General features: G+C 39.5%; 3 long non-coding RNA genes across 3 annotated transcripts; all 3 read right to left on the reverse strand.

The window, feature by feature from the left end:
- Nucleotides 1-1,953: 1,953 nt before the first annotated feature.
- Nucleotides 1,954-3,228, reverse strand: LOC118557828. The gene is made up of 3 exons (XR_004928046.1): nucleotides 3,125-3,228; nucleotides 2,840-2,897; nucleotides 1,954-2,160 (listed from the first exon to the last, which is right to left on the reverse strand). It is a non-coding gene; the product is annotated as an uncharacterized LOC118557828 (long non-coding RNA).
- Nucleotides 3,229-5,064: 1,836 nt separating this feature from the next.
- Nucleotides 5,065-7,235, reverse strand: LOC118557826. Its single transcript, XR_004928043.1, has 3 exons — nucleotides 7,220-7,235; nucleotides 6,938-6,995; nucleotides 5,065-5,782 (listed from the first exon to the last, which is right to left on the reverse strand). It is a non-coding gene; the product is annotated as an uncharacterized LOC118557826 (long non-coding RNA).
- Nucleotides 7,236-14,826: 7,591 nt separating this feature from the next.
- LOC118557825 lies at nucleotides 14,827-16,698 on the reverse strand. The gene is made up of 3 exons (XR_004928041.1): nucleotides 16,595-16,698; nucleotides 16,310-16,367; nucleotides 14,827-15,625 (listed from the first exon to the last, which is right to left on the reverse strand). It is a non-coding gene; the product is annotated as an uncharacterized LOC118557825 (long non-coding RNA).
- Between the last annotated feature and the right edge of the window lie 1,777 nt (nucleotides 16,699-18,475).

Here is an 18,475-nt window from a genome sequence, read left to right on the forward strand (position 1 = left end):
ATCTGAACTTTTAAATAGCATTTCATTTAATGAACATCTTAGTGTAAGCTGATTTCTGCTACTCTGGCAGGCATCAATAAAACGCAAAGAAAGATTACTGGCTAAAATGGGTAATGTTGCAATAAAATTAGCATAATGACACATCCTACTAACTAACATGGGTAAATTTAGGATTAAAGCATCAGTGTAAAATGGGTACAATATTTATGGAGATTTAATATCTTTCAACTAGAACACAAATAACTCAAAAGTCTTTTTAACCAGTTAACCCGTTAACCTGAGGGCTTTTAGATCAGGATAATTTAATGGTTATCGTCTTACATACAGAAAATAAGTAAGATTACTTCAATTAGATTAAATTATGGGGACATTTTTGGATCTGGTCAGGATTGCTGGGGGCTGTGATGATAAAAGGGTAACAGCTTGAAGGTGATATCAATGAATGAAGGTTTTCTCTGAGGAACATTAAAGCAGCAAAACACCCCACATTGGAACTCCTGTTTTGAACGGGACATAAGGTGAGATCCTTACAATGAGAGACGTTCCACACAGGGGGGTGTGGAGACCCCTGGGGCATGGCACCCAGGACGAGCTGCTGTGGACTTGACACAGCTGGTGGAACCAGAGGGACGACAAGGTGGTCCCACAGGTTACCTGACACCTAACACTGACTGTAAAGGGTTCTGGGTTTTCAGGGTTGCTGAAAACAGAAAGCTTCAGAGAACCTTAACCTTTCCTGACCAGGCACTCAGAATACATAGATCATAGATCAGATTGCAGAGGCCTAGACAAATAGGAACGCAGAGACGCGTTCACCCAAGAACTTCTTAATAAAAGTCCTTAATCCTCAGTTTAAGATAAATAAATAAATAATCACAATGTACACAATGTAAGGTTTACTTTATTTTAGGATTAATTTGGGAACTAATTCTGATTTGCTTAAGTAGCTTTAGTTGTTCTACAATGTTAGAGCGTTTTCAAAAGCTCCTGTTCTCTCTCATTGCTTTGTTTGTAGAACCATGGCGTCCTTGAACAGTAACAGCATGGTGTAAATATTTTGTCTTTTCTGTGCAGAACAGCACCTCACTTTTAAAAAAAAAAAAAAAAAAAAAAAGAGGGAGAGAGGGAAAAGGCTTTCACATGGAAAGGCTTTCTTTTTCTCAGTTGGGTTTTCAAAATAAATGGGAAATGACATGAAACGAATATGATGAAATTATGTTGCAGAGAACTTCAACTGTCAGACAACAACAGTTAAGACACACATTGAAAAAATTCTGTTAAGAATTATTATGAATTTACTGCAGATACATTTGAACTTAAAGATTACTCTTTTAACTAATAATTAAATTGCAGAATTCTGAGAGCTAAATAATTGTGCACAGAAATATCTTGAATACGCTTTGTTTAGTAATGTAAAATGTTATATAAACCTTGAGGAACATCATTTCTAACATCCAGATTGCTGCCGGAGAGGTTTTTGAGTTGCACAGACGAATTTGTGATTAGAATGATATTTAATAAAGATATCATCCATTAGCTTGAACTGAGCGGCCTGTAATCTATCATGTGAATTGTTTATAGAGCCATATCATTTCTGATGTCCAAGGCGTCCGTAGAAATAACTTAAAACTTAGACAGAGGCAGTTACAGATTAAATATATGATTCTAGAAGAGGCCCTGAAGTTGCAGAACAGTGGTCTGACAATGAGGCAGACCTTTACAGGAAAGGAACAGCTTTGCAAAGACGTCACCAATGAAATAATAAAATCTTCTATGTATAGTACAATGGATAACATGATGTATTGTAAGAATGTTACAGATTCTGTCAAAACATTTACCAATTTTTAGACAAAATTATGACATGTTACTATTAAATACTGAATAACATAACTTATGGCTGATCTTGCTCAGTAAAACATCAAAAGCAAATAGAGCTTAATGTTTTTCAGACTGCATTCAGCTTGAAAGAGTTTTGATTCAAAGGTTTTCATACATTTCATGATTGCTGTTAACTTCCATATTTTCCAGGTTAACATTTCCTTTGTTGCTGGCTGAGTTTGTTTCAGTTTCATGCTTATGGTGACCTGAGGAGATAGTTTGGTAGAGATCACTTGTCGGCTGCTGAAGGCTTTTGTACAATTCATCTGCGTTATCTTCATCCTAAACAATAAAAACAAATAAAATAAAAACAGTCTTAATGCAAAATAAAAAGAGAAACAACAAAAAAACTAATTCAAGGGAGACTTCATTATACCTTTATGCTGGGAGAAGCATTTCAAGAACTTTGTTTAATACAAGAAATTTGTTCAATAAAATGCAACAACTGACACTAAATAATTCAGTCCCTGTGATGAATTTAATTTTATCCCAAGACATATTTGGAACCATTTCTTCTTATAAAACATTATTATCAATGTTTCTATGCACATTATGACTGTTTTTGTGACGAGATGTAGTTACTGCATGGAGATGCCTTCAAGTCTGAGTGTAACTGCGTCATCTTGTGGTGGATGTCTAGTGTTGTTGCACCATAAACATGGACTTATTTCACTATTCCGTCCTTAGAACAGAAACAATATGTTTATTTAACCAAAACGACTCAGAAACTTTCTCCATTAACAGTGAATCCTGACTCATTGACAGGAAAGGATTTGTAGCTGCTTTAGGACAGAAGGGAAGCTTTACTGCTCTGCAAAACAGTTAAAGCTAACTTTTAGAAAATGCTTCACTGAAAAACAATGTTTGCTATTCCTGTGTTTTCTATTCATATTTGTGGCTTTTTGCAAAATTGTAATTTGTGACCATCTAAAAATGGATACTTATAAGTATAATTACTCACTGAAGTGGCAGCAGATCCATGTACAGCTGATCCAGATGTTTCAGATCTTAAACAGGAGCTTTGAATATGAAGGATACTGCAGATTAGTGTGAAAGTGTAATCATCTTGAGGTACGGTTTAATCAAATAACTAAAAATAAAAAAGCTATTTTTATTTAAGATTGTGGAACAATTATCTAGAACACACGGGTAAAGATGAAAAAGAGACATTTCAATCAGTGTTTTTAGCTGTGTAGTTTAATTTTAAGTAAAAGAGGAAAATCTGGATGTTGCATTAGTTTCTCACCTCTCTGGATGTTTTTTGCAGATAAATCCTCCAATAATTGAAACTATGATGATGAGGAGAACTGCAGCAGTTAAAGCAGAAGAAAGGGTCACGACTGCAGAATGGCTCCAAAATGTATCTGCTGGATTATCATCAGAAAATGAGGCTTGTAGAGAGAAACACATATTTTATTAGATTATTTTATAAATTTGATTCAGGAAATATTAAAATGTTCTCACCTTTAACTGTGATGTTGAGATGGAGAATATTCATTCCTTCAGCTTTTGAACACTCACAGGAGTAGTTTCCACTATCAGCTGGTGTTAAACTGGTCAGGTGCAGAAACACAGTTTGGTTTCTTGTTTTAAGAGTGAACTTGGAGTCACACTCATTAATAACGTTGCCATTATCCTTATACAGCAGACTGCACTCCTCCCCACTGCTCCTCTCTGTTCTGATGTTGCACACTATCAGAATGATGATATTTGATGTTTCGTTGGTGCAGATTGGAGTGAAATCTGGTTCTTTCCCGATTGTTTTCACAAGAGTCACTGCAAGCAGTAAAATGTAATCAGTAAGAAATTATCTGATTCCTGTAATGTTGTGAAATTAAAGTAGAGTAATTTAGATACTTTTTCACTTAACAGAAACCAAAAGCTGGTGGTGAAAAATAACTCAAAAAGAGACTTAAAGACAATTAGTCTTACCTTCACCGTCCAAAAAGCAGGACAAACATGGCAGAAGCAGTAAAAGGCTGATTCTCAGAGCATCCATCTGATCATCTGTGGCTCTGGAAGGGTTCAGTATGATTAACTGCAGAGAGGTCACCTAAACTATCCTCTGAACATTCTGGGCTACACAGACCACAACTTTTTATGTCTCAAATTTGTAAAAGAGGATGTGACGCTTTTCTAAAATGGAAACATGTCTGACGTCATCACATCAATTTGAAACACTAGAATATATAAACTGGAGGCATTTCAGCATATCTGTTAATTAATGTTTACCCATCCTGTTGGGTTAAAAGTTTGTTTCAAACTAATTTTTTACTTTAGCCTGCTAGGTCAGACAGTAGCAAATACGAAGGTACTCCAGAATGCTGAGAAGTTAGGCCGGACTTCCTGCTTTTTTCTCTGCTACATTAGTGGTTTAGTTAAGCTGAAAACCTACATGTCCGGTTTGCTTTGTGGTCTTTACACATTTAGAAGCATTAAAGCAAGCTGTAAAGAGAAGAAAACATCATGATGTTGGTTAATGTATATTATGTGCCTCGCCACTTATTATGTCCCTTTCTCACAACCTGACAAAGCAACATGCAACTAAAGTCCATCAGATGCTGCAGGAGACTGAAGTCTCTGCAAAGATGCACAGATACAAATACAGCTGTGTCACGTCTATTAGCATCACTTATAAATATAATCAACACTAGAATAACACCTGACTGTAAAGTTTTCTGCAGCACATTAATAATTTATTTTCTATTTTAAATATTTAATGTTAAAAAGGGATAGCTATGAATGCATGTATTTTTATTTATATCAGAATACAATTATACATGAGAAATGGCAGGAAGTACTTTTACTCTGAAGCACAAACAGGCGACATACGGAAAAAAAAGTACCAAGTCAGGAAATATGATGGAAGGAGGAGAGATTAAACAAATTTGTCTTATAGACCAAGGGTTATTATACAAATATTTTCCTTGTAATTATACGTTAGGGAAGACAGTGACAGCAGCTACTAATTTTTCCATGTTTAATGTGTAAAACTTTATTGCTCTGAAGAATCTTTAATTAACAGAATGATTGGGATTTAATAGAATACATTGATATTTTGTCAGCATGTTAATAAATAAGTGTCATCAGCATAAAGAGGTAAACGTTCACCTTCAATATTCAATTCACATTGTTAATGTGAATTGTTATATAAGCCTTGAGAAACATCATTTGTAACATCCAGATTACTGACAGAGAGCCCTTTGAGTTGCACAGACACAACTTGTGATCAGCAAGATCATTTTTAAAGATAATCATCCATTAGCTTTAACTAAGAGGCCTGTTTCTGTAATCTATCAGGTGAAGTGCTTATAGAGCCCAGTAGTTTCTGGTGTCCAAGGCGTCCTTAGAAATAACTTAAAACTTAAACAGAGGCAGTTACAGATTAAATATGCAATACTAGAAGAGGCTCTGAAGTTACAGAACATTGGTCTGATAATGAGGCGGACCTTTACAGGAACGGAACAGCTTTGCAAAGATGCCACCAGTGAAAAAATAAAATCTTCTATATATAGTACAATATATAACATGATGTATTTTAAGAATGTTACAGATTCTTTCAAGACAAACTGATACATTTACCAATGTTTCAATAAAATTATGACATGTTACTATTAAATACTGAATAACATAACTTCTGGTTAATCTTGCTCAGTAAAACATCAAAAGCAAATTCAGCCTAATGTTTATGAAACTGCATTTAGCTTGAAAGAGTTTTGATTCGAAGGTTTTCATAAATTTCATGATTGCTGTAAACTTCCATATTTTCCAGGTTAACATTTCCTTTGTTGCTGGCTGAGTTTGTTTCAATTTCATGCTTATGGTGACCTGAGGAGATAGTTTGGTAGAGATCTCTTGTCGGCTGCTGAAGGCTTTTGTACAATTCATCTGCGTTATCTTCATCCTAAACAATAAAAAGAAATAGAATAAAAACAGTCTTAATGCTAAATAAATAAGAAAAATTAAAAGATAGAAAGAAACTACTTCAAGGGACACTTAATTTTACCTTTACGATGGGAGAAGTATTTCAAGAACTGTTTTGTTTAATAAAATGCAACAACTGATTCTAAATTATTCAGTCCCTATGATGAATTTTATTTTATTCCTTAACACATTTGCAACCGATTCTTCTTACAAAACATTAATATCAAGGTTTGTATGCACATTATGACTATTTTGTGTCATGATTTAGTTACAGCACCTTGATGCCTTCGTGTCTGAGTGTAACAGCGCCATCTTGTGATGGTTTTCCAAAGTACTAGCTCCATAAACGTAGATTTATTTCACTGTTCCGTTCTTAGACCAGAAACAGTATTTTTATGACTCAGAAAATGTCTCTATTAACAGTAAATGTTAACTCAGTGACAGGAAAGGATTTGCAGCTGATTTAGGACAGAAGGGAAGCTTTACTGTGGTTTATGTTAATGAATCAAACAGCTGCTCAGATTATTCAGATTTATTTAATTTTGAGGATTTTGACCTGTAGAATTGAGCCATCTGGTGTATCTAATGTTACTTTGAGAGACTGTAAAGTTCACTGGGATCTTACACAGCTGTTATGTTTAAATTTTATTTTACATATTTTATATTCATAGTCCACCACAAAGCACATAACTGTCATGTAATATTTTGTCTATGATTTTGAGCTGTCTGTTTCAAGTAGGTGGCAAAACTTCCTTTTGTTACACAAGTAATAAAATGATAGAAAAGCCAGTTTCTGACTGAACTAACAAACCAGCTGTATTTTTCTTTTTTACACGGTGCTGGTGCCTCCCTCCCTTTTTAATGCCACCCTGGGTGACTGCCCACATGATTCATATCAAAAACCAGCACTGGATAAATGGATGATGGAAAAACAAATGGAGGTGTTACTGGCTGGATAATACATGTTGTCCATCTCTAAAATGCTCTGCAAAACAGTTAAAGTTATATTTTGGAAAATTCTTCACTGAAAAATAATTTTTGCTATTCCTGTGTTTTCTATTCATCTTTGTGGCATTTTGCAATATTCTGATTTGTGACCATCTAAAAATGGAAACTTATAAGTATAATTACTCACTGAAGTGGCAGCAGATCCATGTACAGCTGATCCAGATGTTTCAGGTCTTAAACAGCAGCTTTGAATATGAAGGTACTGCAGATTAGTGTGAAAGTATAATCATCTTGAGGTACAGTTTAATGAAACAACTAAAAATAAGAAGTATCTTCATTTAAACTTGTGGAATAATTATCTAGAATATATGAGTAAAGATGAAAAGGAGACATTTCAAATCAGTGTTTTAGCTGTGTAGTTTAATTTTAAGTAAAAGAGGAAAATCTACGTTTTGCATTAGTTTCTCACCTCCCTGGATGTCTTCTCCAGAATAATCCTCCAACAATTATAACTATGATGATGAGGAGAACTGCAGCAGTCAAAGCAGAAGGAAGGGTCACTCCTGCAGAACGGTTCCAAACTTCATCTGCTGGATTATCATCAGAAAATGAGGGTTTTAGGGAGAAATAAACAATTTATTAGATTTATTTGTTATTTTATAAGTTTGATTCAGCCAATGTTAAAATGTTCTCACCATTAACTGTGACACTAAGATGGAGAATATATGTTCCTTCAGCTTTTGAACACTCACAGGAGTAGTCTCCACTATCAGCTGGTGTTAAACTGGTCAGGTGCAGAAACACAGTTTGATTCCTTGTTGTAAGAGTGAACCTGGAGTCACACTCATTAATAAAGTCGCCTTCATCCTTATACAGCAGTCTGCATTCCTCTGTGCTGTTCCTCTCTGTTCTGATCTTGCAAACTATCAGAACTATGCTATTTGATGTTTCGTTGGTGCAGATTGCAGTAAAATCTGGTTCTTTTCCAATTTTTTTCCTCAGAGTCACTGCAAGCAATAAAATGTAATCAGTAAGAAATTATCTGATTCCTGTAATTTGAATTAAAATGACAATTAACCAACAGAAACTGAAAGTTTGCAGCAAAACATCACTCACCATGCAATTTGAAGAAAGTTAGTCTCTCTACGTTACCTTTGCCATCCAAAAAGCAGATAAAACACGGCAGAAGCAGTAAAAGGCTGATTCTCAGTGCATCCATCTGATCATCTGCTGCCCTGGGAGGGTTCAGTTTGATGAACTGCAGAGAGATCGCCTAAACTATCCTCTGAACATTCTGGGCTACACAGACCACAGAGTTCTATCTCTCAAAGTGGCACAAGAGGATGTGACGCTTTTCTAAAAAGGAAACGTGTCTACATGATGATGGTCTTTAAAACAACAGAATGTACAAGCTGGAAGTATCTGAGCATGTTCATTAATTACGGTTTAATCATCCTGTTGGGCCAAAGCTTTGCATAAAAACCAAACAATCAACTTCTAATTCTACTAACCTTTCACAATTACTTTTTTCTGAACTGTTCTGAACTTGTTACATCAGACACAGATGAAGGTACTCCAGAATGTCGAGAGGTTAGACTTCCTGCCTTGTTTCTGCTACATTAGTGTGCCAGACTGAAGACGTAAATGTCAAGTTTGCTTTGTGGTCTTCACATATTTTGACGCTTGAATGCAAGCTGGTCCCCGCCCTCTACTGCTACCCGTTGCACATTGCACCCGACCCCTTTAGCCCCCCAGACAGGTGGTGAGCCCATCGGAAGGGGGACCCATGTCGCCTCTTCGGGCTGAGCCCGGCCGGGCTCCATTGGCAAAAGCCCGGCCACCAGATGCTCGCCAACGTGCCCCACCTCCAGGCCTGGCTCCAGAGTGGGGCCCCGGTGACCCGCGTCCGGGCGAGGGAACACGAAATCCAATAATATTGCTCATCATAAGGGGCATTTTGGGCTGCGCTTTTTCTGGTCCCTCACCCAAGACCTTTCTGCCTTGGGTGACCCTACTATGGGTCACCCAAGGCAGACCCTACTTGGGTGATCCTACTAGCTATGCTATCAGGGGCTTAAAGCCCCTGACAGCATAGCTCCTAGGATCATTGGGACACTCAAACCCCTCCACCATGGTAAGGTGGCAGCCCAGGGAGGGGCTGCAGAAGCTGGCTCTTGGGACGTGGAATGTCACCTCTCTGGTGGGGAAGGAGCCTGAGCTTGTGCGCGAGGTTGAGAGGTTCCGACTAGAGATAGTCGGACTCACCTCGACGCACCGCTCTGGCTCTGGAACCTGTCTCCTTGAAAGGGGCTGGACATTCTTCCACTCTGAAGTTGCCCATGGTGAGAGGCGCTGAGCTGGGATGGGCATACTTGTTGCCCCCCATCTCGGTGCCTGCACGTTGGGGTTTTCCCCGGTGAACGAGAGGGTGGCCTCCCTCCGCATTCGTGTGGGGGGACGGGTTCTGACTGTTGTTTGCGCTCATGCTCCAAACAGCAGTTCAGATTACCCACCCTTTATGGAGTCCTTGGAAGGGGTACTGGAGAGTGCCCCTCCTGGGGACTCCCTCGTTTTGCTGGGGGACTTCAACGCTCACGTGGGCAATGACAGTGGGACCTGGAGGGGCGTGGTTGGGAGGAATGGCCCACCTGATCTGAACTCGAGTGGTGTTTTGTTGTTGGACTTCTGTGCTCGTCATGGATTGTCCATCACAAACACCATGTTCAAGCATAAGGGTGTCCATATGTGCTCTTGGCACCAGGACACCCTAGGTTGCAGTTCAATGATCGACTTTGTTGCCATTTCATCTGATCTGCGGCCGTATGTCTTGGACACTCGGGTGAAGAGAGGGGCGGAGCTCTCCACCGACCACTACCTGGTGGTGAGTTGGCTCCGATGGCGGGGGAGAAAGCCGGTCCGACCGGGCAGGCCCAGACGTATTGTGAGGGTTTGCTGGGAACGTCTGGCAGAGTCCCCCGCTAGACGGAGCTTTAACTCCCTCCTCCGGGAAAACTTTAAACACGTCCCGAGGGAGGCGGGGGACATTGAGTCTGAATGGACCATGTTCCGCGCTCTATTGTTGAGGCGGCTAGTCGGAGCTGTGGCCGCAAGGTTGTCGGTGCATGTCGCGGCGGCAACCCTCGAAGCCGCTGGTGGACACCAGCGGTGAGGGAAGCCGTCAAGCTGAAGAAGGAGTCCTACCGGGCTTTTTTGGCCTGTGGGACTCCGGAAGCAGCTGATGTGTACCGGCAGTCGGAGCGGCAGGCGGCTCGGCTGGTCGCCGAGGCAAAAACTCGGGCGTGGGAAGAGTTCGGAGAGGCCATGGAGAAAGACTTCCGTACGGCTTCGAAGCGATTCTGGTCCACTATCCGGCATCTCAGGAGGGGGAAGCAGTGCAGTACCAACACTGTTTACAGTGGGGGTGGTGTGCTGCTGACCTCGACTCGGGACGTCATGTTTCGGTGGGCGGAATACTTCGAAGACCTCCTTAATCCCACCAACACGTCTTCCATTGCGGAAGCAGAGCCTGATGACTCTGGGTCGGGTTCTCCCGTCTCTGGTGCTGAGGTTGCCAAGGTTGTTAAAAAGCTCCTCGGTGGCAAGGCCCCGGGGGTGGATGAGATTCGCCCTGAGTACCTTAAGGCTCTGGATGTTGTGGGGCTGTGTTGGTTAACGCGGCTCTGCAACATTGCGTGGACATCGGGGGCAGTTCCCCTAGATTGGCAGACTGGGGTGGTGGTTCCCCTATTTAAAAAGGGGGACCGGAGGGTGTGTTCCAACTACAGAGGGATCACACTCTTAAGCCTCCCTGGTAAGGTCTATTCAGGGGTTCTGGAAAGGAGGGTCTGTCGGATAGTCGAATCTCGGATTCAGGAAGAGCAGTGTGGTTTTCGTCCTGGCCGTGGAACACTGGACCAGCTCTACACCCTCAGCAGGATTCTGGAGGGGGCATGGGAGTTTGCCCAACCAGTCTACATGTGCTTTGTGGATCTGGAGAAGGCATTCGACCGTGTCCCCCGAGGGATCCTATGGGGGGGTACTCCGGGAGTATGGAGTACCGGACCCTTTAATAAGGGCTGTCAGGTCTCTGTACGACCGGTGTCAGAGTCTGGTCCGCATTGCCGGCTGTAAGTCTGACTCGTTTCCGGTGAGAGTTGGACTCCGCCAAGGTTGCCCTTGGTCACCGATTCTGTTCATAACTTTTATGGACAAAATTTCTAGGCGCAGCCAAGGTGTTGTAAGGATCCGGTTTGGTGGCCTTAGGATTGCGTCTCTGCTATTCGCGGATGACGTGGTCCTATTGGCTTCATCAGGGCGGGATCTACAGCTCTCAATGGAGCGGTTCGCAGCCGAGTGCGAAGCGGCCGGGATGAAAATCAGTGCCTCCAAATCCGAGACCATGGTCTTGAACTGGAAAAGGGTAGAGTGCCTTCTCCAGGTTGGGGAGGATGTGCTGCCCCTAGTGGAGGAGTTCAAGTATCCCGGGGTCTTGTTCACGAATTAGGGGAAGATGGAGCGGGAGATCGACAGGCGGATTGGTGCAGCGTCTGCTGTGAAGCGGGCGCTGTACCGATCTGTTGTGGTGAAGAGAGAGCTGAGCCAAAAGGCGAAGCTCTCGATTTACCGGTCGATCTACGTTCCTACCCTCATCTATGGTCACGAGCTTTGGGTCGTGACCGAAAGAACGAGATCCCGGATACAAGCAGCCGAAATGAGTTTTCTCCGTAGTGTGTGTGGGCTCTCCCTTAGAGATAGGGTGAGGAGCTCAGTCATCCAGGGAGGACTCAGAGTAGAGCCGCTGCTCCTCCACGTCGAGAGGAGCCAGTTGAAGTGACTCGGGCATCTGGTCAGGATGCCTCCTGGACGCCTCCCTGGTGAGGTGTTCCGGGCACGTCCCACCAGGAGGAGGCCCAGGGGAAGACCCAGGACACGCTGGAGGGACTATGTCTCCCGGCTGGCCTGGGAACGCCTTGGGATTCCTCCTGAGGAGCTGGCCCAAGTGGCCGGGGAGAGGGACGTCTGGGCCTCCCTACTGAAGCTGCTGCCCCCGCGACCCGACCCCGGATAAGCGGAAGAAGACGGACGGACGGACGGAATGCAAGCTGTGAAGAGAAGAAACCAGCATATTGTTGGTTGATGTTTCTCAGGGCTCATTAATATGCTCCTTTCTCACAACCATGTTCACAACCTGACAAAGCAACATGCAAATAAAGTCCATCAGATGCTGCAGGAGATTGACGTCTCTGCAAAGATGCACAGATACAAATACTATTAGTGTCACTGGTAAATATACTGAACAGTGGAATGAACTCTGACTGCAAAGTTTTCTGCAGTACATTAATAATTTATTTTCTATTTTCCATATTTAATGTTAATAACAGATAGCTATGAATGCATGTATTTTTCCTTATATCAGATTAAAAGTATACATGAAAAATGACAGGAAGTACTTTTAATTTGAAACACAAAAAGGTGAGAAAAGAAAACAAAGCACCAATTCAGGAAATCAAATAGAAGGACAGATTCAACAAATTTGCAACAGTTTGACTGAAATAAGATCAATGTTTTATCAACTGAAAGAAAAAAAAAATGCATTTGTATTTTGTTCATTTTTCATGAAAGTATAGAAATCATGTCACAAAGTGCAAAATTTAGCAAAACATTTTTTTAAAAAGGCATATAAAAGGAAGACGTTGCCTTGTATCTAAACAATGTAGATTAAAAAGATAAAAATATCTCATCATGAAGACATGGCTAAATGTGATAAGAGACCAGCTGCTGAGATTTCTGGAAACATCCTAAATGATGATGTGAGTAAAAATGAAACAATCAATGTCTGTTACAGTTACTGATGCCAAACCAACCTTCCCCTACTTTCAGTACTAACTCTGTTCTTAGGTCAGAGGTTCAACAGGTCCATGCTACACAGATTACACAGTACCAGAAAACTATATAATTCACCCTATTGACCCAGGGTCAAACATCAAAAAGGACTGGAAGAAGCTGCCTTGTGAAAGTAACAAAACAAGCTTAAAATTGGTAAAAGTACAACTTCATGAGGAGCAAAATTCTCAGGAAAACGCACTATTGCTGTTATGTGCTCCAAGCTGCCCTGGCTAAAGCTATGCTATCCACTAAAAGATTATGATTACTTTTAAAGTCTGTAATTCAGGTCATAACAATTAAGGTCAATGATAATTCACGACCAGTTGTGATTGACTTTGTAATAATCAATAGAGTTTAGGAGCATGTGGACACATTTATAGGTCAACCACTGCTGTTGTGGCTCATACATGTAGAGCTGCACACCCTCATGTGTCCTGACAACAATATTAACTTTGTTTTTATCACTACCTGTCAAATCTCTATAAAGCTGTGTAGTATTTTAAATTACTGCTGCCATGACACTAATTCTTCATATTTGGACTGAGTTATCACTGGAGCATGATCTTTCAAAATGTTAGTGGCTGAGGAGATCACAGTCTTCTATGAATCAACATGCTCATTAATCAGTCTGCATGATTTGTAAAAGTGAGGTGAGTTTTTTTTGCCTTGAAGCATTCACTGACAGGGTAATTTAAAGACCTTAGAAGGAAAAAAACACAAAGTACATCAAACATATTGAGAAATAATTACATAAAACCTAACATCCAGAGACATAATAAAAAGAATATGTTAAAGGGGCCATGGCATTACTGTATAAACTATTTTATGTAGTTCATATTGCTGTAAATGTAAATTCTCCAAAAAAATTCATAAACAAATAGCATGACCTTTTGTAGGGGATTGTTTTGGCAGGCCAGATTTCCCTCCTCAGTTAAAGGGTTGGTTAAGATAACATTATGTAGCTCTACCCAGTTGACTTCACTCTGAATGCCTACAACCATATTTGGGAAACTGGTCAACGCAAGACAGCATTTTGAAATTAAATAAACTTACGGGTAATGATAGCGTTGTGGTCACCACCTCCGGTGTTGGCAAAGAGAGTTTTTTTTCAAAATCAGTTTGGAAACATTGAGGAAACAGCTCCAGTAAATATTGCCGAACATATGAACATAAAACAGTCTCATGCTGGACAGCGGTGAAGTTACTTTTGGGTTGGATACTGGATATTTGCGCTCTGTAGAATCAGTGGTGAGTAAGCAAACAGAGAGCAGGAGCCCCAGATCAGCCTCCCTGAATCGGCTCCAACAGGAGGCAGATGCAGCTGAAGCTGCGGAGCGAGAATATCCACTGTCCAACCTAAAACTAACTTCATTGTGGTCCAAACTGGGGTTATGATTATGTGGTACTTCCCCAAAAAAATTTACTTCAGCCACTTTGATTCTCTCATCCATCTGGAATAAGTGGAAACTTCCATCCCTTTTTGAGCACCCTCAGACATAACAGCTCCTCTTTTTAGTAGCCACCCTCAGCTCAAGTGGAGCAGTCAGACATGGTAGCACCATTCAATGCCATTAAATTAACCAGTGCATCAATTTGGGGTGGGGTTGGGGGTGTTTTTTGCTTGGTGGTGTCTCTGATTGGAGAATATGAATTACATAGAAAGATAACCTACCTACGTAGGAAGATAAACCATTTTCTGATCTGACCATTTTTAACAAAGAAACAAAGCTGACCGCCCCTGAACGGGTCCTTTCGTACCCGCTGTTGAAATTCACACAGCCTCATCAGTTCACAACAGATGATATTATACCCCCAAAACCACAGAAAAATGTTATTTGTAGTCATGGTCCCCTTAGAAATCAAAAGCTGTTACACCTTGTTTAGCTCTGAAACGTGAAGGAAAGAGATGTCTGACTGCCTTCAGGGGGTCTAGATGGTTCATGCTTGTCCAACAACTCTGAAATGTATGAAGGCTCAACACCACTTAGTGCCTTATAGACCAAGAGCTAATATACAAATATTGTCTTAGATGTGAGAGAAGGCAGTGAAAGCAGCTACTAATTTTTCCATGATTAATGAGTAAAATTTCATTGGTCTGAGGAATCTTTAACAGAATGGTTCGGATTTAATAAAATACAATGATATTTTGTCAGCATGTTAATAAATAAGAGTGTCATCAGCATAACGATGGAAACGTTCACCTTCAACATTGACTCATTAGTAATGTAAAATGTTATATAAGCCTTGAGGAACATAATTTCTAACATCCAGATTGCTGCTGGAGAGGTTTTTGAGTTGCACAGACAAATTTGTGATTAGAATGATATTTTATAAAGATATCATCCATCAGCTTGAACTGAGAGGCCTGTAATCTATCATGTGAATTGCTTATAGAGCCATATCATTTCTGGTGTCCAAGGCGTCCTTAGAAATAACTTAAAACTTAAACAGAGGCAGTTACAGATTAAATATATGATTCTAGAAGAGGCCCTGAAGTTACAGAACAGTGGTCTGATATTGAGGCGGACCTTTACAGGAACGGAACAGCTTTGCAAAGACGCCACCAATGAAATATATAAATCTTCTATTTATAGTACAATGGATAACATGATGTATTGTAAGAATGTTACAGATTCTGTCAAGACAAACAAGTACATTTACCAATTTTTAGACAAAATTATGACATGTTACTATTAAATACTGAATAACATAACTTATGGCTAATCTTGCTCAGTAAAACATCACAAGGAAATTCAGCCTAATGTTTATCCAACTTTATTCAGCTCAAAAGATTTTTCAAAATAAAAAGCTTCAAATGTTTTCATAAATTTTATGTTTTCCATAAACTTCCATATTGTCCAAGTTAAAATTTCCTTTGTTGCTGGCTGAGTTTGCTTCAGTTTCATGCTTATAGTGAGGAGAGAGTTTGGTAGAGATCGCTTGTCGGCTGCTGAAGGCTTTTGTACAGTTCATCTGAGTTATCTTCATCCTAAACAATAAAAACAAATAAAATAAAAACAGTCTTAATGCAAAATAAAAAGAGAAAAAACAAAGAGAATAATTCAAGGGAGACTTAATTATACCTTTATGCTGGGAGAAGCATTTCAAGAACTTTGAAATTTACAATACAAGAAATTTGTTCAATAAAATGCAACAACTGACACTAAATAATTCAGTCCCTGTGATGAATTTAATTTTATCCCAAGACATATTTGGAACCATTTCTTCTTATAAAACATTATTATCAATGTTTCTATGCACATTATGACTGTTTTTGTGACGAGATGTAGTTACTGCATGAAGATGCCTTCAAGTCTGAGTGTAACTGCGCCATCTTGTGGTGGATGTCTAGTGTTGTTGCACCATAAACATGGACTTATTTCACTATTCCGTTCTTAGAGCAGAAACAATATGTTTATTTAACCAAAACGACTCAGAAACTTTCTCCATTAACAGTGAATCCTGACTCATTGACAGGAAAGGATTTGTAGCTGCTTTAGGACAGAAGGGAAGCTTTACTGCTCTGCAAAACAGTCAAAGTTAACTTTTAGAAAATGCTTCACTGAAAAACAATGTTTGCTATTCCTGTGTTTTCTATTCATATTTGTGGCTTTTTGCAAAATTGTAATTTGTGACCATCTAAAAATGGATACTTATAAGTATAATTACTCACTGAAGTGGCAGCAGATCCATGTACAGCTGATCCAGATGTTTCAGATCTTAAACAGGAGCTTTGAATATGAAGGATACTGCAGATTAGTGTGAAAGTATAATCATCTTGAGGTACGGTTTAATCAAATAACTAAAAATACAAAAGCTATTTTTATTTAAGATTGTGGAACAATTATCTAGAACACACGGGTAAAGATGAAAAAGAGACATTTCAATCAGTGTTTTTAGCTGTGTAGTTTAATTTTAAGTAAAAGAGGAAAATCTGGATGTTGCATTAGTTTCTCACCTCTCTGGATGTTTTTTGCAGATAAATCCTCCAATAATTGAAACTATGATGATGAGGAGAACTGCAGCAGTTAAAGCAGAAGAAAGGGTCACGACTGCAGAATGGCTCCAAAATGTATCTGCTGGATTATCATCAGAAAATGAGGCTTGTAGAGAGAAACACATATTTTATTAGATTATTTTATAAATTTGATTCAGGAAATATTAAAATGTTCTCACCTTTAACTGTGATGTTGAGATGGAGAATATTCATTCCTTCAGCTTTTGAACACTCACAGGAGTAGTTTCCACTATCAGCTGGTGTTAAACTGGTCAGGTGCAGAAACACAGTTTGGTTCCTTGTTTTAAGAGTGAACTTGGAGTCACACTCATTAATAACGTTGCCATTATCCTTATACAGCAGACTACACTCCTCCCCGCTGTTCCTCTCTAATCTGATGTTGCACACTATCAGAATGATGATATTTGATGTTTCGTTGGTGCAGATTGGAGTGAAATCTGGTTCTTTCCCCATTGTTTTCATAAGAGTCACTGCAAGCAGTAAAATGTAATCAGTAAGAAATTATCTGATTCCTGTAATGTTGTGAAATTAAAGTAGAGTAATTTAGATACTTTTTCACTTAACAGAAACCAAAAGCTGGTGGTGAAAAATAACTCAAAAAGAGACTTAAAGACAATTAGTCTTACCTTCACCGTCCAAAAAGCAGGACAAACACAGCAGAAGCAGTAAAAGGCTGATTCTCAGAGCATCCATCTGATCATCTGCTGCCCTGGGAGGGTTCAGTTTGATGAACTGCAGAGAAGTCGCCTAAACTATCCTCTGAACATTCTGGGCTAGACAGACCACAACTTTTTATGTCTCAAATTTGTAAAAGAGGATGTGACGCTTTTCTAAAATGGAAACATGTCTGACGTCATCACATCAATTTGAAACACTAGAATATATAAACTGGAGGCATTTCAGCATATCTGTTAATTAATGTTTACCCATTCTGTTGGCTTAAAAGTTTGTTTCAAACTAATTTTTTACTTTAGCCTGCTAGAACAGACAGTAGCAAATACGAAGGTACTCCAGAATGCCTGAGAAGTTAGACAGGACTTCCTGCTTTTTTCTCTGCTACATTAGTGGTTTAGTTAAGCTGAAAACCTACATGTCCGGTTTGCTTTGTGGTCTTTACACATTTAGAAGCATTAAAGCAAGCTGTAAAGAGAAGAAAACATCATGATGTTGGTTAATGTATATTATGTGCCTCGCCACTTATTATGTCCCTTTCTCACAACCTGACAAAGCAACATGCAACTAAAGTCCATCAGATGCTGCAGGAGACTGAAGTCTCTGCAAAGATGCACAGAAACAAATACAGCTGCATCACGTCTATTAGCATCACTTATAAATATAATCAACACTAGAATAACACCTGACTGTAAAGTTTTCTGCAGCACATTAATAATTTATTTTCTATTTTAAATATTTAATGTTAAAAAGGGATAGCTATGAATGCATGTATTTTTATTTATATCAGAATACAATTATACATGAGAAATGGCAGGAAGTACTTTTACTCTGAAGCACAAACAGGCGACATACGGGGAAAAAAAGCACCAAGTCAGGAAATATGATGGAAGGAGGAGAGATTAAACAAATTTGTCTTATAGACCAAGGGTTATTATACAAATATTTTCCTTGTAATTATACGTTAGGGAAGACAGTGACAGCAGCTACTAATTTTTCCATGTTTAATGTGTAAAACTTTATTGCTCTGAAGAATCTTTAATTAACAGAATGGTTGGGATTTAATAGAATACATTGATATTTTGTCAGCATGTTAATAAATAAGTGTCATCAGCAAAACCATTTAACGTTCACGTTCAATATTGGTTA

Source organism: Fundulus heteroclitus, chromosome 24, assembly GCF_011125445.2.
Source record: "Fundulus heteroclitus isolate FHET01 chromosome 24, MU-UCD_Fhet_4.1, whole genome shotgun sequence".
NCBI lineage: Eukaryota > Metazoa > Chordata > Actinopteri > Cyprinodontiformes > Fundulidae > Fundulus > Fundulus heteroclitus.